General features: G+C 45.4%; 1 protein-coding gene and 1 long non-coding RNA gene across 4 annotated transcripts in view; one reads left to right on the top strand and one right to left on the bottom strand.

Annotated features, from left to right (window-relative positions):
- Positions 1-25,254, bottom strand: part of RAD51B (RAD51 paralog B) — a 504,851-nt gene that overhangs the window by 189,400 nt on the left and 290,197 nt on the right. The window lies entirely within an intron of this gene.
- On the top strand, positions 19,312-24,521 carry LOC118497317. The gene is made up of 3 exons (XR_004899844.1): positions 19,312-20,106; positions 21,314-21,427; positions 22,420-24,521. It is a non-coding gene; the product is annotated as an uncharacterized LOC118497317 (long non-coding RNA).

The raw sequence follows: 25,254 nt of genomic DNA, 5'->3' as shown, positions 1-25,254 counted from the left end.
TCTTGCTTTCAACTTCTTGTTGATATTAACTCTTCCTATCAACCCTTGGTTTATCCCTGTCCTTGAATTCATTCTTAGATTCAACAGAGGAAATTTTTTTCTTAAATAGCTGAAACACAAACTCCTTAAGACGTTGATGTTTTTAGCGAGTACAGAGAAGGGGGTAGGGACAGAAAGGAAAGGGAGGAAGGGCAAAGCGAAGGAAGAGAATGAGAAAGAAATCAAAGAGAGAGTGGGAAAGAGAGAGAGGTCCAAAGTGAAATGAAAGGGGGTGGGGGCTGGATGAAAGGGCAAGGGCAGGAAAGACACAGGCAGCTCTGTGCAGGCTGGTAAAGAGAATCCAGAAGTGAGAGCACTAATAGGGAGGGACATACCGGACTGTTTCCAGCTCCTCCCAAATCTCCTCTGATCACTCAGTGCCTAGGGAGTATTTATCAAGCCCAACGGTATGCCTTGCACCCAAACAGGCGTCCTTCATGTGTTTATACCAGGGATCCTTTTGGTGATTTGATGAAGCCAATGAACCCCTTCTCAGAAAGTACATAGGATTATGAAGGAAACCAATTTGATAGAAATTCAGTTTTCAAAATAATTTTTTGAGTATGTAAAATATAACAAATATGCCAAATCTAGTGGTGGGTCTAATATAACTACTATAGTGTTGAGTAGTCATGAATGTAAAGAATATTTCAAGATATCTGGAACAACTGAAATGTAATATTAAGTATCTGTAGTTTAAAACCACAGGTACTGCTAATATACTGTGGTTTGTTGCCTACATTCAAAATAAAAGGGAATACTCAATTTTGGTTAAAGGTGAGTGAGAATGGAGATGTAACTTTTTTCTTATCCAAGTTCATGTATATTCTGATTTGGGGGGTGAAGGGGAAGGAGGATGGATTTACTCTAGGATAAGAATCTCATCCTACTCTTACGTAAAGAATAAAAACAACCTGAAGAGTTAGTCTCTCTTCCTTCGTGAACCTTTCACTCTGGGAGCACCACGAGGTCCCACATGGCTGCGCAGACCAGAGTCACCGCGGAAATCAGCAACTCTGAAGAAATGCGACGGAGGAAACAACTAACACGAAGTGGCACCGACTACAAAGGTTTCTTGGAAAAGGAAAGTCCTCTGCAAAGTCCTAAAGAAGTGCTAACATACTGGGGACATTGACCAATTGGAAAAAGTGTGTATGAGTCCTACTTCATACCACACATCAAGGTATGATCCGGACAAATTAGAAATAAATAGAATTAAAACTGTTCAAAACACTAGGAGAAAGTATGGGGATTTTTCTTCTCTGTTTTTAGTGATTATTGAGCCAGAGTGGGATTTAGTGTAGTGCTATGGGCTACCCAAACAGACCAGTACCACCTATGGCAACAGAGTGACGTGAGGAAGGGTGTGGGCCCATGGGCCAGACTGTGTGGGTGTATGCCCTTTTATCTGTATGAATCTGATGGGTGAAAGGAACTAGCATCGCCTACCCCATAGGTTTGTTGTAAAGAGTAAATACGTATACATTTATGCATACAAAAAAGATGACATGGTAGCTAACTACTAACAAACTGTGTCTGTTAGTATTATTATAGCTAACTCCTTTTAAGCCTAAAAGAAATTATAAAGAAAAATATTGACATATGTGATTACTTGAAAATTTAAGACTTTTGTATATCGATGGTGCCACAAACGAAATTAAAAGGCAAATGAAGCCCTGGCTGGCGTAGCTCAGTGGATTGAGCGTGGACTGCGAACCAAAGCATTGCAGGTTCGATTCCCAGTCAGGGCACATGCCTGGGTTGAGGCCAAAGCCCCCAGCAACCGCACATTGATGTTTCTCTTTCTCTCTCTTTCTCCCTCCCTTCCCTCTCTAAAAATAAATAAATAAAATCTCTTAAAAAATTAAAAGGCAAATGAAAACTAAGAAAAATAATTTAAAAAAATGAGAGACAAAAGGTTAATAGCCTTACTATATAAATAATTCTTACAAATCAATATAAAAGCACACATTAATATTCCAGTAGAAAAATAAACATAAGACATAAGTGGACAATTCGCAAAAAAAAATACAACATATAGAAAATTCATTCAAAAAAGGATTTAAGGATGGGAGAAAATACCTAAAGTAAAATATGAAGTAGAAAAAAATAAAACCAAAATTATACATAGCATGTTACAAATATTATAAATATTCACACAAATACATTAAAAAAGCATGGAAGGAAATATGTCAGAATGTTAAATGTATCTCTGGATAGAGGATTATGAATAAGTGATTTTCATTTTTTTCTTTATATTTTTCTGCCTTTGTGAATGGAGAATTTGAACTTACAATGAAGACATTACCTTTTAATAGAAAAAATATGTAACACTGTGGCATTGCTCAAAATAGTAAAAAATTAGGAGCCCTCTAAATGTCCATTAATGACAAGTGAGTTAAAAATGTATATAATATGTATTCATGTATTCGACATGATTTCATAGGCAGCTGTTAAAAAAGAATAAAGTATGTTTTTTCTGTAATGTTTTTACATAAAAAGAAACAAGTTGCAGAACAGCTTATTTAAGTATGACCACATTAAAAATAATGTGTATATTTGTCCATTATTTGGCAAAAGATGTGAGTGTATGTGTGTGTGCGTGCGTGTGTGAGGGGAGAACCAGAGGTGAAAGAGAAGTAGGAAAACAGATTAAGGCTGTGGGGAGTACCGTAAATTTCCAGAATCTAAGCTAGGGTTATATTTAAATGTAAGTTCAAAAATATATATCCAAGCTAGGTTTACATTATTTTATTTATTATTATATTTAAAAATCCTTACCCAAGGACACGCTTATTGATTTTAGAGAGAGGGGAAGGAAGGGACAGAGGGAGAGAAACATTGAACAGTATGTGTCCTGACCAGGAACCAAACCGGCAACCTAGGTGAGTGTCCTGACTGGGAATCGAACCCCCAACCTTTTGGTTTATGTTCCAACCAATGAGCCACACTAGCCAGGGCAGATTCACATTGCTTTAGATGGCTTCTAGTTCTCCATCCCTCATTCATATAATTTCTCAAGACCTACATCTGAGTCTCTACACAGACTATTTCTGAGAAAACCAGGACTTAATCATGTTCTAAAGTTCAAACTTTCCACAGCTCAAAAACAATAAAAAATGTTTATTAACACTGTGTTTTGTTGTTTTCATGTTTTAGCTGCCTGGCTCTTGGTATACTCAATTCCTTCAGGCTGTAGGATTAAAAGAGGAATTTGAGCTTTTTTTTTTGTGGATCTGCAAAAGACCTTTTAGAAATAAGGGTCTCAAGAAAAAAGGCAGTGGAAAACACTCCTTTTAAATTCTCAGTAAAAACCAGTTTCTTCCTGTGCCTTACAGGTTACAAAGGTTATAAAGGTTTCCCCAAATGGCAGACAGGTCAATTTTTATGTGCATGACTGAGATAATGTCGTTGAGAACTGCTTTCAGTCATAATAGACACTGGTGTGTTTCCTATAACATTAGAAAATGGAGACTTTCTACATAAATGTATGAGTATATCATCTTCAAACAAGGCTATTCTTCCTCCCCTTCAAAAGCAGTATTTCGTACTCATAAGGGCTGAGCTGAAAAAGTACAGTACCAGAGTCTGAGAAAGGCCAGCAGGGCAACGAGCAGGGACACGGGCCCAGCAGGCAACGGGGAGCTGCAGTCCGCCCGCATACACGGAGCAGACAGAAGCGACGCTCGCAGGGCCCTTCGGAGAACACAGCCATCACGGGAAAGTCTCTTTTCGTGAAATTATTTCCTTTATTTTGTTTTCCTAAATCTGAGAGTCAAGAAACTACTCCCCCACATTCCTTCAAAAGCTTTAACAGGTTTTAAGCTATTTACCAGCATTTGAAAGAGAAAAAGACTGGGACCCTCCTCCCTCCCGTAGCTCCACTCCCCTCTAAAAAAACAACGCGTGCTTGGCTCTTTCACCTCGTGCTTTTAAGCAGGAATTTTAATGGGCTGAAGCTCTTCGAGGTGCACAAACTCAGGAGGGCGGAGCACAATAGTAAATTATACCTTACAAAGGAGTCTGGGCCCACTGGCCACTGCCAGTGATGTTAAGTCCATAAACAAAATCTGTCTTTAAAAAAAAAATTCCTTCTTGAAAGGTGCGACAGAAGAAGATGAATCGCGCTTTCTCTCCGGATCTGTCATAGAAGAACCAAGGACTTGTCAAGGACTGCAAGCAGCCGGGCCTCGACAACTAGTCCAAGACGGAGCTGTTTTGTCCAGCGTCTCTCTCTGCTCTGGGAGCACTTCCCTCCCAATTAATATAAGTTATGAGGCTGCGCGGGAGAGCTCAATAAACTGACATTCAAGAACATTAGCAGTTTTGTTTTGTTTTTGACCCTGAAAACCATGGTAAACTGATATCTACAGCTTGTGTCCGTGAGTGAGGGTGGAGCTGCTGAACTTCGGGTCACCCTTTGCCAGAAGCCTGCACTGCACTGGCGCCGAACCCCCAGCCCACCTCTGTCATCCCATTGAACCAATATCCTCTCCCCTTCCGGGAACGCGCTCTAGGCCCCGTTTTCTTCCTGCCAGACCGCAGGCCCTCAGGCCGCTGGTTCTGAGCTGCCCTTTGGATGGAGGTGTGCGGCCCGCATGAAACGACTGCTGGTGTTCTAGGGCCGTGAGGAGGCCTGGGCAACACCCAGAAGGCCTGTTCCCAGAGGATTTGGGAGAGGATTTCGGATTTGGGGACATGCTTTTCCTACCTATGGATAAAAATAATAAAACCACTGACCCTGTGTTGTTCATTTTGGAAGTGCAAAGCCAAGGAATTCTGGAATATTTGAAAAACACCTAATTAAAGGAACTATGTTTTGGTTGTTTCCCTTAAAAGTAAACCGATGATACAGCTCTATACGTTGAGCACTGTAATGAGAAAATTAAGCTTCTTGACTCCGAAACAAATATAGAAACAAGCCGTGACTCATTTTTACCATTGTTTTATTCCAGAAACTTAAAAGCACAGCCAGCATGGTGAGGATCCACAGGAAAAGGCACACACATTTGCTGACATCCTAAGAGCAGAAGATACCAATTAATTGAAGGGTGTGAAAATAGAGCTGGGACAAATGTTGGCGGGGGTGTGGGGGGCGGGTGGAGAGGGAGGAGGCAGGAATAACAGCAAAGATACCATAAATCAATAATTGGGAATGGATGCGAAATACAAAAGTGGGAGCAAAGCCAGGACGTAGTTCAGAGACTGAATCTAGGCTTATTTTGTGCAACACATTTATTCACTAAAGCACCACAGCAGTTATTAGAGGAAACAATAAAAAGGTCCCCTCCCCCTGGAAATTTGAGCCCTGCTTTGGAATTTTTATGACATTTCATTCTTAGCAAACAAGGTCTCACAACCTTCTCCTGGCTTCAAAGACTCACTGTGGTGGCCTGTGACTGATACCCTTGGTCTGATTTATGTATGTTGGTTCGGGTATTCTCCAGAATTCATTCATGATGAAAAGACAGCAGCACTGGCAGCAAACAGATAAACAGACCCCCTGTCCCCAGCCTCCAGGCTTCACCCTGATGGCTGTGACTCACCTGGGTCACATGAACGAGGCCCCTTCATGCCCACAGTGCCTTGTCCACAGAGGTAGGGCACTACCAGCACCCCCGCTACAAACTGAACAAATGCCCTGAGATCTCCAGTTGGAAAATAGTGGAGGGTGTGTGTGTGTGTGTGTGTGTGTGTGTAAAACTACAGTCCAGTTTGTCTCTGTTTTATGCAACAAGTGGGTTCCTGCAAAGTCAAGGTTTAAATACTTCTTTTTTCCCTCTTGCTCTCTATTTTTGTCAATGGAATCATTTACCATTCACATCAGGAACTTGCTATTTAATAAAATCCGATTGTGGTTCTAGTTGTAAAGCAAAGAATGCTTTTGTAATTGAAATAAACTCCTTTTGTTTGATCAACTTTATACATTCAGACTTGGTTTTACTGGAGTTCCTGGACTAGAGTACACTTAGAGTATTACCACTATTCCTGTATGTGCATTGCTTTGATTTAATGCTATTCTTTTCTTTCTCAGCAAATAGCCAAAGACGTATTTCTGTCCCCCAAGTTCATAGTCGTCACGACATGAAAGGACAGAACTGGAGCGGCGGCTTTATTTAGCCTCAGCGCGCCGGGTGGCACGTGAGGCATCCAGGGTAACAGACGCGCTGGGAGCACTGAGACACCAGCAAGTCACCGGGAGAAGAAACTGGAGGCGGTGTCCCACAGCCGATGCAGCTGTGTCTCCAAAGCAGCTCCGGAGCTGAGCCTCGATCAGGCTGCTCCAGGCTGCTCCGTAGAAACAAAAACCCGTTATGCCTACCTGAGTTAGGGCAGCCAGCACCTCCAAGCTGACCCCGCTCAGCCCTTGCCTCACCTCCGCCTAGAGCGCCCGACACCACGCAGGGCAAGAGCTCAGGCCTTTCCCGCCCTTTCCGTGACCCACTGGCACAAAAGGGCAAGAGTGCCAGCGCCACTGGACGCATCCCTCCCAATCTGCCGTTTCAGAGCAGCTGCCTGCAGGCCCTGCCTGCCCTCTGCTACATGGGTGCAATGGCGCAGAAAAATTAAAATGCTGGGGAGCTGTGGGGAGAAGAGAAAGAAAGAGGAAAATCTTAAAGACAGTATCTTGGAAGCATATGTTTTAGAATCACTGCAGCCAGTTCCCTGTCAAGAAAATATTGGCCAGGTTGGCTGGTCCGATCTTTGCAGCCACAGATGGTTTATGCCTCACTATTCAGGTCCCGGCTCCAGGAGTAGCCAGAAACAAAGGACAGCCCTCTCTGTGGTGTAGCTATTCTGCCACCTAGTGTTATGCATGAAAATAAACCAGTGACATCTAAAACCAGTGGTTGTTACAGAAGTGAAAAGAATCGAGAACATTGCTAAATTGTATTTTTTTCTTTCTAAAAAAGAATATCCTTCATTTATGCTGGCAGCCCGGGGAGACACCGCCAAGGATCACAACAGCCCTCCTCTGAAGGGAAGCCAGAGCATTAGGTCTGAAGTTGAGGATGTGAAGGAGAAATGTGTATAACCTCAAAAACCCATCTTAATGACTTTTTAAAGGCCTGGCCCCTCCATGTAAGGTACATACCACAAACACAATCATATGATAATACAATAACACATTCCAGGAAGTGAAACCACCTGGAGCTGGACAGGGAAATGTAGCCATTGCAGTTTCTGCCCTTCGGAAAAGAGAGGAAAGTAAACACAGACACGGAGTGCTGTACCAGGCCTGATACTTCTGTAGCCAATGCAGCAGGAAGCAGGTCACGAGAGAAGCTGTAGGCTTAGAATCAAAGCCTGGGTTTGAGTCCCTGCTCAGTAGCTTCCTAGCTGCCCTGGGTGAGCTGCTGGGTGAGCTGCTCCGTATCTCTGAGCTGTACTTGGATCTCTGCTTCTGCTCTCACGACTGTGCTGAAGGGCAGCTAGATCATGCACGGGTAGGCACCCGTCAGCCATGAGGCCCCACGAAGACCGTTCCGCTCTGGCGCTCCCTTCTCCGGGCTACGGCTGTCCCTTCTACATGAGCGGCCCTCTGTGTAAAGGGTGTGCGAAAGGAGCTGGTCCTCGAGTGCCAATGTGCATTCTCAAGTAAGTGCGTTTATGGAGAGAGAAGTAGTGAATGAGAAAATGTTCACGTTACACATGCAAAAATTATTCCAAATGTTTCCCCTTAAAAGTATGTCCTGTTGAAAACTGACAAGGCTATCTTGATTAGCTGTTTCTACTAAAACTGATAGATTCGCCCAGTTCTTAAGGTCACAGAGAACCTGAACTGAACTTTCCTTCTTGTGGGCAGAACCTACGCTGTGACAATAAACCAGGCATCAGGAAACGGGGAACGTTTCATTTCTGTTCCCACACTAGTTAAGCTGTGTAACTCCAGGCAAGCCACCGAACTCTCAATTTCAGTTTCTGAATGCGCAAAAAGTAGGGGGTAAATTAAACAACTGCTCCTTCCAGTTCTGTGATGAAAAGCTGTTCTTCTGCAAAAGTCAAAGAAAGCGCAAAGACCATGGCAGACTAGCTTTGGTGTAACTCCTCAGAAAAGCCCTAGAAGTCGTATGAATGTTCAGTCGCACGGCAGAGAGGACGGCCACAGGGGAGACGCCACTGTAGTGTGGGCGGGCCGGGGTCTCCCATCGGAACCTCTTTAAGCTGCTCAGAAAGCAGTGTGAGCTTAAAAAAAGAAAAAGAAAAGAAAGAGAAAGGAGGAGAGAAAAGAAGAAAAGGAAGTTAGAAAGGGGGGAAAGGGCTGCAAGAAAATGCTTACCCAGCCACCTACACCTCAGCTTCCAGAATTCCAAAGAAAGACTTGACTCTAGCTCTGAAAACACCCTTTGCTCTTTTAGTAATATTTTTAACCACGCCAAGAAAAGAGTTCTATTTATCCAGATTTCCTCTCTCCCCACGAATGTCAACATTGCTTGGGAGTGCAGCAAAAACTGCCTGGAGTTGTCACGACCCAAGTCACACTGCAGAGGAACCAGCCTTGGAACGTGATTGCCAATAAAGGACACAACTCACGCCCGGGAAGACCCAGCCGCTGATTTCCCTCTCAGGAATCACAACTGCATGGGGCTTACAAGCTCTTCTTCCCTATGAAGCTCCTTGTGTGAAAAGCCCCAAAATCCCCCTCCCTTAGGATGATGCCAGCCCCCAGTCTTATAAAAATGCTGAGCTTTGCTCCATCTCCCCACCCGCTGTTTGTATGCATCCCGGCACACTGAGCCGGGAGGATCGACTCCTTTCCCTTCCCCCATCTCCTGGAACCTCTACCCCCTGTATCAAAAGGATTTTGTCAGGCCTTTCCAATAATCTGCTGGAGGCCAGGGAGACAGATGTAATCAGGATTCTCATCAATCTTTTTCCACTGGCCAAACAGAGCCAGAAGGCTACGTGGAAAGGTACTGAATTATTTTCTCTAACTCAAGACTCACTTCTGTTGGAGAGCTAAGGGCCCACTGCGTGTTCCTGGGAGCTAACACGTTTTCTTGGGGGAAAGTTCAGTGATTTCACTCTTGCCCCAAACCAAACACACATGAAACTTTAAGTCTAAATTCCACAGAGCCTTTTAAAAGCCTCGCCTCTCCTTGGCTTACAACAGCCCGAAGCCTTGTTGTATCTCATTCGTTCTGGCAGTTTTCCAGAGCAGCTGACAAACTGAAAATAAGCACACTGCTGCTGCCTTCCCCTCCTCCGCCACGTCCCACCGCCCTCGGATCCCTGGCAGCCACCGCTCCTGCTCCTCGCAGACCCGGGACGGCGGGGATGCTCTCAAAGTGAGACGCAGGTGAACCCGCCTCTGCCTCACTCACTGCTCAGAGTCTAATGTCAATCTTGAGCATTCCTGGCCTGAGATGTCGAATGTTAAGTCATCCTTGATCTAAATCAGGCTGTGGAGTTAGAGCCTTTGTCAATATGTGAGAGCAGGAATTCACCCTTCGGGGACACATGTCTAAGGTCAAGAATCTCCTCGGAGATGTGCCTGCCTCTGCTTTCAAGTCCGTGAGAGCGGACAGGCATCTAGTCTGTAAAGCCTTCCAGGAAGAAGCACTTGGATAAAGTACTGCATGTACAGCCACCCCAGTTCGCTGGACCCCGCCCTGGCTGGGGATCCTCTCTGCATCACAGCAGAAGTGGAACCAGGGCGCCCTCGGACCAGGACAGGGACTGGCCATGCTAGAGAAGATGAGGGAAACAATGAGGACACAGGTCATGGTTCTGCCTAGGTGTCTTCACCTTGGTGTCAATCAACACATCTTGGTTCTTTTGTGTCGGGGCATTCTCTAACTCCTCCTTCAAAGGGAGACACCACGAGCCTTTCACACAGCCCTCATGCCTCTACCCAAACATTAGGAGATTATTTTCTTTATGAAGTATGCCGATTAATTGCCAAGGCAACACCTGTGCATCCCCTTTTTGGCCATGGGAAGCCTTCTAGGAAATCCATGTACGAGACCGCCCAGAGATCACCCACCCGGTGGCTTGGAATGCAGTGTGACCAAAGGCATTTCCAGAGAGCTCGCCGGGCACAATGGCCACGCATGGGCGGGTCTGCTGGATGGATTAGATAAACCAACCGCAACCTTTCCATCTTTTGTTTAGGTTCCTTCCAGTAGATTGGCCTTGTTACCAATACCGATGCCAAGACTAGCAATTGCTTGCAACAAAGAATTGTTGTTAACCCCTACCCCCTGCTTCATTCACCCTAATTATTCTCTAACAATACAATGGCTTCAAAAGGCCTCCAACTGTCCGACAGACACTCTGGGCCGGAGGAATCACTGAACACAAGCAGCCTATCAATAAAAGACAATACTGAAGCAGCTTCTGTCTGGGTATTCGCCCCATCTTCTCTGAGACAATGGGAGCGAGAGCTCGGGGAATAAAGAGGAAGTCCTGCTCCACAGATCTTTTGTTTGTCTGCCAGCGCTGTATCTGTTCCAAGCTCTTGGGTGTATCCTTTACCACTCCCAAATACAGGAAAAAGCCTCAATTTCCTAGGAAGTACAGCTTCTGTGTTTTTGATGAATACTTATTATAGCCAAAGCAGACCTCCGTGAAGATTCTGGTTAAGACTCCTTTTTCTTTTAAGGTCAAGTACACCTTCTATAGCAGAGAGATGTTGGCCACTGAACTAATTCATAGCAACAGTAATAACATAAATAGTTCTCTCCCTAACGTTTCAGATGGCAGCATAGAAGCCATCAACATATCAGCATTTTTGCTTTGTTTGTTTCTGAACAGATAACATGGGCGGACAGAGAACGTGAATACAAAAGAAATAGACTGGAAACAGGCCTTTGTGAAAGGAAACCTGTTTGAGGAATAGAAATTGGTACAATGATCCTGGAGATTTCCAAAACAGGAGAAGATAAAGTAAGCAGAAAATGAAATGAGAGGAAGCCTCTGTTGATTACGAATCAACACATAATTATGTTGGGATGTGCCCACGGTGATGAAATGCCGGCAGAAATCAAAGGTCAGCTGTTCCCAACAGTCAGGGCTGTCAGTCCCGTGTCTCAGGAAGACAGACCGACACAGTGCACCAGAACCTGCAAGATATCCCAGGGTAAAAGGGATTCATTCGAGTCTCTCTGAGTCACCAGGCAGTGTGTGTCCATACGTGGATGGAGCATGGGGTCCGAGGTGCAGTGTGTTGATTACTATCGAGCAACTAAAACCAAGCAATAAAAACCAAGCTTCCAAATCATGCCCACAGCAGAGCTATAAATAAGTGAACAAAGGGAAACTGAAGTCCCCAAGGAAGGAAAACACGGAGCAAGATTTCCCTGGCTGGGTAGCTCAGCTGGTTAGAGCATTGTCCCAATATGCTTAGGTTGGGGGTTCGATCCCTAGTCAAGGCATATACACAATCAACCAATGAATGCATAACTAAGTGAAATAACAAATTAATGTTTACCTCTCTCTCTCTCTCTTTCTCTCTCTCTCTCAATCTATCTGTGTCTCCTTTCCCCGTCTCTGTAAAAAAATCAATAAATACAATTTTTAAAAAACTGAGCAAGCTCTAGCCAAGGCTGTCCAACCTGTGGTCCACAGGCCACACGCAGCCCAGGGTGACTGTGAATACGGCCTGACACAAAATCATAAATTTACTTAAAACATTATGAATTTTTTTGTGATTCTGTGTCACAATGTATTTAATGTATGGCCCAAGACAACTCTTCTTCTTCCAGTGTGGCCCAGAGATGCCAAAAGTTTGGACACCCCTGAACCTTTGAAAATACAAAATAACACTAACCATGATAATTTAGAAATAACGTTACTCAATCATTCCTACTTGCTAAATGACTTAACAAAAAAGACACACTACTAAAAATATGAAATAATATGCTAAAAATTGTTTTTTGCCTAAAGTGCAAAATATAAGGAAAAAACCTGAGCAATGTTTTACGGGGGGGGAAAAGAAACTTCAGTTTACTGAAACTTGCAAAGATTAAAACTGCAATCATCCTGAAGACACGTCACTAACTAGCAAACAAGGAGTAATGGCTCTGGGCAAGTGTTTGGTGCATTTCCAGAAACTGTAACATCAAATGTTGTGGCTACAAAAGGAAAAAAAAAAGAAACGTCACTGATGATCGTATGTGAATCAAAGCAATGAGTAGGCAGCAAGTACTGATTTGCTTTAAAATTTTCGGTATAAATAGTCCCAGCTCTTAGATGTAAATTAATTCTGAAAACTACATCTTAAATTAATAACAGGGAGAATAATGCATGAGGTACACACTACTTATGGTAGTGTCTTAGCTGGCAGGTACTGAAAGTACTTTCTAAAGGCCCTTTCCAGGAAGAACTTACCGTCCAGCTGTGGGGCATGCGGTCAGCAGGGAGACTCCCGCCTCAGCCCCTTCAGAGTCAGCCTCAGTGTTAGAGGGCCTCCTTGCCCAAGGCCATGCCCTTCCAGAAGGGGGTGGATATAAAGGCCACAGCAAGTTCTAGCATGAACCTGGTTATGAACTATAATTAATGCTAGTTCTTCACTAGTCTAGTGGGTGGCTTTTTAAGTTTTTTATTTTTTATTTGCTCTAGAACTAACTTGCCACAGGGCTGGCTGAAGCTCTGCTGAGTCTGTATCACAACTCCATCCCTCCCTCTGCTCAGCCCACTCCTCTCCCTGCATCTTGCACCCCCGAGTCCACCTCAGTGTCTGCTTTTGCGGAACCCAACCTGAAACAGCTGCTCAACAATTCGCCCATTCATTGAACACGCAACAAATATTTATGAAGCACCTCTTAGGTCACAGGGCCTGTTCTACATACTGGGAATTCAGGGGTGAGTAAACCCCTACTCTTGTGGGGCTTCAATCCTAGCAGAGGAAAACAGACAATGAATATATACACAAGTAAATGTGACCTAGACAGAAGGCAATAAATGCCCAGAAGAAAACAGAGCGCGTGGTTGGGGCACAGAGTGCATGGCGGGGGTCAGGCAGGTGGAGTGCTACTTTAGCTGGGGAGTTCAGGGAAGTCTCTCTAGAAGATGACTCTCTAACCAAGGCTTGAAAAATGCGACGTGCCAGCTATGTAAAGACAGGGGGCGACAGCATTCCAGGCGGGTGTTTGGACTGTTGCAGGCACAAGGGTCCTGAGTGGGAATGAACCTGGCCTGCTGAAGGAACAGCAGGAGGATGTGTGTCTTATTTAGCTGGTTAAGAGCACAGGTGTGGGGGCTGACGTGCTGAGTTCAACTCTTGGCTCCACAGTTGACTGGATGGGTAACCCTGGACAAGTTACTAACTTCTCGGACTTGTAGCTTACATGATCATATTTTTCTCTTAAATTTGTCATGAGTATTGAGGTCACGTGAGAAGTATTCACTTAGCATGGTACCTAGCACCTAGGAAGTAAATTGTAAATTGTAGCTATAGTCCTTACTTTAACCTGAACAATTAGCATGGTTTCCAACATGTAGCAGGTATTCAAAAACTGTATGTTGATGAAATGAGGCAAAATCCTGACTGCTAATGCACTCTACTTTCCTCTGATTTTATGCTAGAGGAAATGACTATATTCAAACTGAGGACACAAAGAGGTGACGAAGGAGGTTTTAGTACCTATTTGTTCAACAAATGTTTATTAAGCAGTGGCGTGTAAGGAAAAGTGGATTTCCTACCTTCGTGGAGCTCACAAAGGAGAAGGGGAAACAAGATGTGCTGAACAAGCCGTCCACGTTTAGACTACCCAGTTCAGAGGTTGGAGGGCACCTCCCCTCGCTCCCTGGTCAGGATGGCTACGGAGGGTACCTTGAAGGATGATGGGATTTCTGACGAGGAAAGATGAGAAAGGGAACTCATCCTGGGCAGACAGGATGGACTAGGCTGAGTGTGACATGAAATACACGCATCGTCAGGGAACAGTGAGGCCAGGCCGGCCGAAGGATTCGGTGCCAGCCCTGTGACGGAGTTTATGTGGCGGTGCAGTGGGGACAGGCTCAGAAAGGGCCGTGCAGACGAGCCTGGAAGGACGTCGGTGCCAAGGCATGGGGGGGCGGGAACCAGAGAAGCTTGGAGACGAGGTGTGGCCAGGCTGAGACAAACTGACCCCAAGAGAAACTGAAGGACTCCTGCCAGCTGGACATGGGGTGGACCCAAGTAGGGGAGGCCTGGAGACAGGGTGGACATGACAAGGTCATTTGATCCTGATGATAACCCAGTGAGCATTGCCAGAAACGGAGGCCGAGGCAGTGTGAGCTCCAGGTCGCACGGCTCAGAAGTGATGTGATGGGCTACCGACTCCTGGAGTTAGTGTGACTCCAGGATTCACAAGAAGAGAGCCAGGCTTGGGCAAGGGGACCACGTGACGCCCTTTCGAATGGCAGGGTGTTTACACTTGAGCTGACTGCGCAGGGTGGGGTTGGGGGGAGGCAGGCAGAAAGTACAAGTTTAAAAACAATAAAATCTGAGAACCAAAAGAATTTATATTTAAATGGGACCTATATTTATTAAACTTAACCAAAATGATGAACCAAATATTTTATCATGGCATTATGACTGATAATTTAAAAAGAGCATAAATATGTTTTTCTCACAATAAAGAAAAAAAATGAGAGAAAAAGAAAGTTGTTTGATGCTAAGTTGTGATCCTGAACAGCAGCTTACAAGAGGGAAGAATGTGCAATTTGGGTTTGTCAGTGTACCAGAGCCACATTTTAAAGGGAAAGGGACATGAAGACGTCATAGAACAGGCCCTGGTGGGCGTTTGGGGCAAAGGCACGAAGAGCTACAGGCCAGCAGAACCAGCGATAGACAAACAAAGCCGGTACGCTCCCTGGAATTGCTCTTCTCAGCAGGCACAGCACAGACAAAATGGGTTTTATACAGCAAAGCAGATGCCAGTCCCTCCCCTCTTCCTTCTCAGCTTCTTCCCATCCTACCCAACAAAAAAAATAAGGCAACCTTCCTTCCTCTCAGAGCCTAAGTTGAAGCAACAGAAAACAGGTCTGCAAGTCTTCAGAAAGAAAGAACAAGGCAAGTTTCCGTGGGGTAAGGTCCTTGAGTTCTGGCACCACCTGCGTGAGAGCTGGGATGGGCCCGGGAATGGGACCCGTTTCCTCAAGAAGCGAATGAAGGCAGGGGCAGGCACGGACACCAGGCTGCGGGAGAACAGGCAGCCTCCTGTGCTCCGGACACCGTCTCCCGTTCCCCCAGTGCCCTGATTCACCATGAAGAGCCAGTTCCACGCCAGCCGAAACCTCTAACTTCTTTAGTTGGAGAAACAATCCTCCTTTATCGCCATTTACCTCCAGCCAAGTGAAGCATAAGGCACCTCTAACGAAAGGTTAGGTAAGTGAAAAGTATCGATTATATGTACCCTGGAGAAAAAGTGCACAGCATAGCCACAGGGTCTCTAAGTCATCATGGCCGAGGGACAAAGGCTCACGCTACTACTGCACAGCACCTCTCCCTCCTCGTCCCCCGCGACCGGATGGGCACCAGAGTTCCCGTGTGCCATCCGTCCATCCGTCCCGAAGCGGCTGTGTGTGGAAGAGTGGAGTGGGGGCTGGCGGAGGCTGGCGGAGGCTGGAGGAGGCTTCCAGGGCCTGGGTGAAAGGTGCCGTTTTGAGTCATCCTGCTCATTACAGATGGGACGGGCAGGGGCGGGGGCTCTCAGGTGCACAGCGCGGTCTGTTCTGAGATGAGGGAAACGGAAGATCCGAGGCCGTCTTATTACTGCAGCTGTGACACCCAGGGTAGCGAGGCTGCCCTATACAAGCCACCGCTGCTGATGAAGAGGGGCTGGGGGCTCCTGGACACCTTCGCTGTCACACTTTGGGACAAGGGCTCTCGCTCCAGGTACCCACGTGGATGTGCCCGTGGTCAGACGTGGCCTTCTGTGTAGACCACATAAAAATGACGCACAGTGTGGCTAATGTGGCTTTCTCACAGCCAACCTAAGACTTTTCACTTTTTAATTCAGATACTCAATTACACTTAGCGTGGCCAAATTTTCTCCACTAAAAACCTTGTCAGTAATGCATATTTGAGGGGACAATGGAGGGGACTATTGGGATGAAGCTGGTGGAACATCTGGTAATTATATCAGATTCTGCTGGACAGAGAGGCCTCTCTCGTGTGGTCCTTGTGGTTTGTGGTGACAACACAGGAGGTTCCCGAGTCTCAGGATGGTGTGGGCACCACCGGGCTGCGCTGACGGGTGGGGGCGAGAGGGAGTGGAAGAAGAGAGAGAGCAGTGAACAAGAGGAGAAAAACCGGGTGTCAGAGTCAGGTCCGGGAGCAGAGTACTGGGCTCAGCGGGGGAAAATGAGTAGGAAAAAGCCCGTCTTCACGAGGGGACAGAGAACCTGAGCCTGGAGCAGGCCAACTGCCGCCCTCCTTGGAAGGTCACTATCTTAGTCTGTTGAGGCTGCCGTCACACGGGCCCATGAACTGGGTGGCATGCGAACAACAGAAACTTTTCACAGTTCTGGAGGCTGGGAAGCCCGAAGTCAGGGCGCCAGTGTGGTCAGACTCTGGTGAGAGCCCTCCTCCACGCTGCAGACTACCATCTTCTCATTGTATCCTCACATGGTGGAGAGAGCAGGAGAGTTCTCTGGGGCGTCCCTTATAAGGCACTCATCCCGCTCATGATGACTCCACACACCACAGACCAAGAATGCGCTGCATTACATGACCTGGTCTGGCTGCAAGAGCTGAGACCAAGCTCAGCGGTCTCAATGTGCCAAAACTTGTGTACAAATGTTCATCGTAGCATGATTTATAGTAGCTAAAAAGTAGAAATAACCCAAATCCATAGAGACAGAAAGTAGATTAGCGGCCACCTAGGGGTGAAAGAGTGTGAAGGGAAGGAAGGAACCGGAAGTGACTGCTAACGAGCACAGATTTCTTTTCGGGGTGAAAACGTTCTAGAATTCGACAGTGGTAATAGTTGCACAACACTAAATACACCAGAAACTAATGAATTTTACGGTATGTGAATTATATTTCAATAAAACTGTTACAAATGTTTCTGAAACATCATGCTAATTTGTAAGTGTTCTAAATAATTTTGCTAGTGGAGCCTACAAAGAACAGCCCACGGAAGCAAGGCATGCGACACATACGAGTGAGGCGGGTCACGTGTGACAGAGAGAGGGAGCGGCGGGGACTCTGACGAATGGGAGGGGCGCGCCCGCTCCAAAGGGGTCAGAACTGCCGGCCTGCAAGAATGCAGCCGGACGTTGCCAGATCTTCCATTTTTCAAGAGAAATCAGGACCCTGGACTTTTACACCTCTCAATGTTTTAACACTGCCAGTAAATCCACACTTTCTTAATGACATCACTGAGAAAGTTAAGTAAAATGTGTCTGTGGGCCAGAGGATCCCTTGGTAGCCAACTCGTGGACCCTTGCTCACTTTTCTTTGCCATTAGTAAAGTTGACTGCCTGGAAGGACCTCAGAGGCCTTTGTATAATATATTGAGTTACCTCCATACCTTGGAAAATCCAACCAGTTGACACTTATCAGAGGCCCCCTAGATGGAAGGTACTAGAAGCTAGGGGCGGTGTGACACCAGAGCGTAAGTCCCAGATGGAAAGTGTGGCATTTGTGAGGGAGTGGCTCCAGCAGTCTGCACACGACGGCTATGCACACGGCACTGGATCCAGGCTGCTGAGTCCCAGTGCCCTGTGGGTCCCATCTTGTGATACTTGACACTAGTCTGGATGGTCTGAGTTGTTTACGCTTCACGGCTTCAGTGGACAGCAGGAGGAAATGGACTCACAGTTTGTCAGTGTGCTTACGAGCGCCTGTTCAAGAGCAGCTCGTTCTTCCAGAGTCAGGAGGGAATAGACACTTGAGTCCAGGTGTGCTGTAGGCTGGAGGAGATTTAAATCCCCAAGTTGGCTCGAAAGCAGAATATTTTTTTTCCAATATTTCTCTCCTCCAGAAATTTCCCAGGGCAGGGGGTTTTGAGGCAGATATATCACTGCTCACATAATTGAAATAGCAGGTGAATAAAAGAGGGAGGGGTCGGCTGACTTGACGAAGGGTCATACAGGTGTCCTTGAAAATAAGCAAGTACTGGAGAATAGATGTGTGTGCTTTCTCAGAGACGTGTGGAACAGATTGTTACAGTCAGTTAAGGGGCTGCATACAAATGACACTCCTTTTGTGCGGACGTCTGCAAATCCCCACCGAGCCGGCAGTCACTCGGAATCCAGGTCAGCCAGGGAAAGCTGAGTGGAAACATGTCTCCGAGAATGGCCCCCCCAACTCCTCCCAAGGCAGCACGCTCAGATGGCGGCCTGGAAGGGTCAGTGTCCTGCAAGCCTTTGACTGCAGCTCCCAACTTCATTATGAAATATATGAGTCACGTAGGAATATAACAGCATCCAGAGTGTGTTCTGCCACAGAGACAACAAACATGGTTTCAAAATACCCAGTGAGTGATTCCTAACTCTCCCCACACAGTAAGAAGTGATTCCTGATCCATGCTCTTATACAGAATACACCCTCGACCATTCTTGGCCCCCTTTCTCTTCTGCTTAATTGATACAACTAGCTTCCGGTGTTTCAAGTGCTTCTCAACGGATCTCTTTCTGGACCCATACTATCTGCCTACTGGACTTCTCCCTGGAATGTCCCATCTCATTAACACCCTCATGGCAACTCATTAGGTCACAAAGCGACCCCATCATTCTCCAAGGCTGACCTGAGTCCCTAACCTGGGCACCATCTAAACATCAACCCCTGTATCCAACCCATCACTGTGGTGTGTCCATTTGACTTCCAAGGTACATGCCTACTCTACCCCCTGTAACTCTGCTACTACCACTTCTAGACTACGCAATTGCCTTCTTATGGGACTCTTTTCTCCCACCCCACACTCTCAACAGAATTCGCTTCTGAAAACATAATCAAATGAAGTTATTTTTTTCTTAAGAACCTCCATAAGCCTCTTCCTTCAGTACTTACAGGATAACGCCGTAGTATGCTACACAAGGCCCATCACGATCTTACCCCAACCTAATCTACTTCGGCTCACTTTTTGCCACAACCCCACTTTTTAAAATGTCTCACTGTACCCTACACATGCTGTGCTGTCTCACACCTCTGCATTTACACATGCTGTTCCCCTACTGATGGTGTTCCTCCCACCGCTGTCAATCGGGAGAATTTCTTTATGTTCTTGAAATTTCCACTCAAATGTTTCCTTTGCAGAAATATCTGCTGCTTTTTCTGTGCTTTCTCAAGTATTTTGCTCCTGCCAATCACAAAGCACTAATGTAAGGAATAACTTCAGGTCCTAGGGTATGTATGTCTTATTCACAACTATATCTCCAGTGTAGTATGCTGAGGTGCTTCCTATTATAAATGTCTGTGAACTGAATATACAAACCAGGAGATTAAAGCATTACAAAAGCCAGAGAAGTGGACTTTCCATTGTAATGTAAAAGTATAATCATGCATCTAAAAAGGAACATTTCTACTACAATAAACTTCTTGATGAGGAATATCAGCCAGAGAAAATCAAGGAATCACAATATGCATGGCCTTGGCTTAGACTACCAGCACCTATTTCTCAGTCCTATGAACACAGTCTGTTAGGGAAAACAGTTAGTGCGGGACCCAACAAATAACAGCCCTGTCTGTGTGTTTACTATTGTTATCATTATTAGAAGGTTATAATCTGACCATTAGTCCATCTAAATAGATATAAAAATAAGTTGTCATAATGGAACTGGGCTGTCTAAATAAGTAGCCTACAATAGCTGACCTTATGTTAAGAAATTAAAATACCCACACATACCCACGTTTCCTAATGCACATGAAGACACCCTACTTCAAACACATGAGTAAGCCAATGGCCTTTGGCCACAGATCCACAGACCAACATCTGAGGACAGTGTGCATAAATGCTTTTGGCAATATCTTCTAGGATTTTCTATAAACCAGCATCGAGCCAATTTATCTGACCTCCTTGATCTGCACAGCCATCCGGCACCTACAGCTATTTTCTAGAGGCCTGAATGAGTCAAAAGAAGAAAATGATTAATCAACTCGCCGAGATTTGAAAGCTGGAAGAGAGCCATCCTGTGAGTAAACCTCAGAGCTGTGGGACCACAGCCACTGGAAACTTAGGGGATTTCCACAGTTGAAAACACTTGGCCGGTGTGCTGAGGTCCTCTGACCTCTCGGCAGAGACAGAACAGACTGGACGGGGTGATTTACCTCTGACAATATCCTATGTCTGCTGCCTTTGGCTGCTCACCCTGACTTGACAAAACCAGAGTTATTCCCCCCGAGACCTAGGACTTTGGAAGTGGCTCAGGAAATTCCCTGTGCTTTTTCCTCCCAGTGGATGTCATTCTCAGTCCTTGGCTTCACTTTCATGTAGAGTGAGGCTTAAATTAGAGGTATATGTCCAGCAACTGACACAGTCCTTGGCAGATAGGAGGCAGGTCTGCTCTGTTTTAGGCCCCCAGGTTGGCCCCCCAACACTCAGGCCAGAGAGGTCCCCCTTGCTTTTCCGTTTTGACGATTGCTCACCTGGCGGCGCCATTTAAAATCACTTCTCCTGCTGAAGGTTCCTGTCGCTTGCCGCCGTTCCCCATTTCGCCCATTCGAATGCTTCCACTCCTTTATCATCAGGGGCTTGATTTCTGAAGTCGTGTTTTTAAGACACTACTCTAATCATTGTCTAGCTTTTATTTCCCCCAGCATACTTTAGACACTGTGTCTGCATAATATCATTGTGTGTTCCCCGTTTGTTATTTAGCAGGCGAAGTATTACTGATGCGAGGAGAACTTCTCAAATGTCTCTCTGTGTGTCTCCGCCGGTTTGTCTCTTCTTCCATGTTCTTGCCCTGTCATATTATATGCACTGCCCTCTTCCTCCTCTCTTTCAGTTAAACATACGAATCACTTGGATTGCACTGCCTTTTATTGCCATCTCTCTCCTGGTTCTGCTTTCTGTTCTATCACTGCATCTACGATACATTCTTTGTGTCTGCTATCACTAACGTGTCAGCAGGATACACCAACGCCTGACTGTTTATTGAGCTCTTGTCCCTGTTTTTCTCTTTAACATCATCTGCTTTCCTTACATAATTTCTTAGGACCTCATCCATTAACTTAATGAAGAAACAAACTTAGGCAAAGCTTTCTGTTTAACTCCATTCCCTGCCAGAAAAACAAAAAAGAAAATCCAAGTACCTCTCCACTCAGCAAACTAGCTGCTTGAACGTTGTCATATATCTCCAATATGCACACAAACATATTTATGTAAACTCTCCCTGACAGGGTCCCTATCGCTGACGGGTGTGTCACAAGGCACTCGTTGAGCAATGACAGCTGTTGCTCCCGCCACACTGGCTTGCGGAGAGGGCCTGGGGATTTTTGCCTTTTGGCCCACAGGTCAGTAAACACGTTGGGGATCAACATGGAAGAGATAAGAAGTTTGGGAGTAGGGGACTAGAATGTTGATTTGGAGGGGGAGAAAGGAAGGGAATTTCAGAAAAAGGAACAGAAATGATGGATTGTAAGATCAAATAAGGAAAAGAAAGGGAGAGATGGAATAGGGTTAGAGAAAAGAAAATTTAAAGGGAAAACACCAGATGAGAGAGAGGAAAGTGGAGTGGGTAAGGAGAAAAAAGAAGTTAGGGACAGAGGCAAGGAGAAAAGACAAAGGTGGCTCGATGCGGGCTACCCCCTCGAAAAAGAAAGCATGAAGGAAAATAGTTAGGAGTAAGTTTGGATGAGGAAACATTCCAAACCAATGTGTCATCCTCATTTTAAAATCCCCTTTGTTATTCTAATCTACTATCCACAATATAGCTTCTTGTTATAAATCCCTCAGCCTATGAAACCAGAAATATCTGCCTTGCTCATTCGTTTGAAATCAGTCGCTCTCATCAAAGCCCTCAAAGGCTCAGATCCTGCCAATCTGCACAACTCAAGAGTGAGAACTGTCAGGCTCTGAGAGGTTCTGATAATTCACCTCTAATGACTGGCTGGGCTTTATTTTGGCCTTCCCTGTGTGATGATAATGACAGTGGTGATTTTTATCACATTCCAAGAATTCTTAAACTACATTTTGCTACAGGCAACTACAATAACCAGAGATGCCTCTTGTTAATTACTGGTTTAAATTCGGAAAGTGTACTGAAGACAAAAGGACACAAAAATTACAGCCAAGCACTCCTAAACTGGATAAGTATCTTTATGGCAACTTCTAAGAAAAAGAAATCCCTGCATAGCTGCCCATTTCTTTGGCTTTAAGGATTCATTGATTCCTACCCTGTAGAATCCAGCGAAACAGGTTTTGTAGTGGAGATCTGCTGTCTTTGAACCTCCCCTGATTTGGAAGGAGCACCTGGTTTCAGGAACTATCCTGACCTTCTTTACAGGTGGTGCTAGTGGGACTGTCAGTCAAGGTTCGGGGACTGCCCCCAGCCAAGGGGTAGACTTATAACCCAAGCCAAACAGCCAATCAGAATCTCTTCTGGAAATGTGACTAATTTGCTGAACAATAAAAACCAGGAAATGCCTGGAGTGGATGCATCCCAGAAGTGCTGCCATGATCTAACCATCAGTTTCTGTTTCCTTTTCCTGGAGCTATCCTGATCTGGAACGCTGTTGGTTCTACTTTTCCTTCAATTTTATGACCTATTCCACATCCACAGAAAACTGTTGTTTTCTTTTAAGTTAGTCATAATTAGTTTCTGTTTCCTGTAATCAAAGAGTCTCAACCAATATAATCCACATTACATTGCATCAAAAAGTCATCTGTGTTAGGCTGTTCTACAGTTTGATGCCTTTTGTAACCTCTCAGCTAGGTATAAGCCTGTTTTCTGTACCTTCTCAGCCTTGGATACACAGTTGAAAAATTTTAACTGATTCTGAAGAGCAGGGACAAAATGCTTTGACATGTTAGAAATAATGAGTTGCTTCAACCTGGTCAAGTTGAAGTTTTTGTATGAGATAAGGATGTCACAGCCTGGCCACTAACGGCACCAGATACTGGTCAAAACCATTCCGTCACTCCCTGACCCACTAATGTACACGTGGCAATCCAGAGAGCAGGGCAGGATACAAAGACACAACTGATTTATAATACAGCTCTGATCCTGGCCCCCAAGGAAAAGGCTTGTGTGACCCAAAGATCTAGCAAGGCCCACCCTGGGGCTGGGGCTACTTGCCCAGCTGGTTACAGTTTTCAGGGCCAGCCTCTCTGTCTGGACATGGGGTGACCAACAGGCTGAAGAGGGCACCCTGCCCAGCATGCGCAAGGGACCCTGCAGGAATGGGGCTGAGCCGAGGACAGAAGACTGGGTCCTCGTCACTCGCACCGTCCGGAGGCTGCTCTACTCGGAGACGGGCTGTGAGCAGGTTGACCCTGACTCCACTGCAGATGTCTACTCCCTGGGGTCATTTCTTGGTCACCCAGCCACATAGAAGACCGTGAAAGTGGCGGTTCCTATCATAGTGGAGGTGAGTAAGCCAGAGGCATCTTACATAATGTCACACTCTTACCTACATGAAAAATGTCCAGAAGTTTCAACATCTTGATTCTCATCGCATACCATTCTAAAATGCAGTGAGTGTGTTGCTCATCTTATCCACACAGGCCCCTCGGGGGAAGGGTTTTATAAGAAGTGCTAACTGCCAAGAATTCCACAGGTGGGCCAAGAACGCGATTAAGCCAACAGGGACCAGGTTCCCCGGTTCCTGGCCATGGAAAGGGTGAGCCTGGCCAGCAGGGCGACCGTAAATCAGTATAAAAGGCCAAAATATGTACAACTCAATGTAGGAGAAAAGAGCTACTTCTCAGATGTCTATTTATAAATGAGCTTTCAATTTATGAACTTTCAAAAATACAAAGGTATGTCTTAAAAGGTGCCAGTCAACTTTGCCCATCAACACAAGAGATTAGCTCTTGCACGAAGCATTTCCTTGGGGGCTTAGCAACAAGTAGACTTTGGAACCTGTATCTTTACAAGTTAAGAACTTCCGTGGTGTTTTTAGAGAACATTAGGTTTTCTCCCCAAATCTGCTAGCTTCTAGGGCTCCAGAGAGGTCACTGAGAAAATCACACTTGATTCCCACACTCACAATCTACAGAATGCTACGAAACCTGAGACCTAGAAGGGACCTTAGCAGTCACTTAGATTAAATTCCATCATCTTGCAAAGGTCAAACTGCATGTGAGGTCCAACCACAAAGTAATTACCTTGATCTTCTCCACCTTCCCCCCAAAAGAAGTAGTTACTTGATGTAAGTCACATAGCTGGTCGGCGGCCAGTCTAAATCTAGCACACAGACCACCTCACTTCTTTCCCGAGCTTGTTTCACTATGTTAACTGCTCTAAAACAAAGTTACTAAATTCTCATTCATTCATTCATTCAGCACAAATTTATGAAACACATCTGATATGCCTGGAGCTGTTATAGGTCAGCACAAAATAATGAATAAAACGAAGTTCCTTTAAAATACAAATCGACCCTGACTGGCATGGCTCAGCTGGTTGAGCATCGTCCCACAAAGCAAGCGAAAGTCAACTGCTTGATATGTCTCTCACACATCGATGTTTCTTTCCCTCTTTCTCCCTCCCTTCCCTTCTCTCTAAAAATAAATAAATACAATCTTTTAAAATGATAAAATAAATCAAAGTTGGTTTCTGAAAGGGACACCTCTCAGCGTTTTAGAAGATTTTCTCCCTATGGTAAAGGCAAGAGAATTGAGACAAAGATGAGAAAATGTTGTACAATCCTAGAAACGGTGATTCAACATCAGTTGAGCAGTCTGTGAACTGTTTGGATAGTAACAGAGACCATTTTCACTAAGTTAATAAGCTGAGGCCTGGAAACTATTCCTAGTCAGGCCAAGAAGCCACTGCAACCAGCAGTGCTGGCCTAGACGGAGCCTCCAGTCCCGCCTGGGACGGCAGACAGTGACACGGGCTTTGGGCTTCAGAGCTGGGGAAACCTGGGTTTAAGCTGTGGCTCTGCCAGCGATAGTCTGTGACCTCGGATACATTGTCAACCCTCCCTCCCTCTGAATGCTGTTCATCTCTGAAATGGGGGTGAAACTACTTATACTAGATGGTTTTCATAAAAAATAAACATAACGTATGCAAATCAGCTCAGTGCTAGCACCAGAGCACATCCTTAATACATACTATCGATCATTATTATTACTAATAATAACAGTTAATGGCATAAAAATATGACTTGTGGAACAA

This window comes from Phyllostomus discolor, chromosome 1, assembly GCF_004126475.2.
Source record: "Phyllostomus discolor isolate MPI-MPIP mPhyDis1 chromosome 1, mPhyDis1.pri.v3, whole genome shotgun sequence".
NCBI classification, from domain to species: domain Eukaryota; kingdom Metazoa; phylum Chordata; class Mammalia; order Chiroptera; family Phyllostomidae; genus Phyllostomus; species Phyllostomus discolor.
The sequence above is the reverse complement of the archived record's forward strand: the minus strand, read 5'-3'. Positions and strand labels throughout refer to the sequence as shown.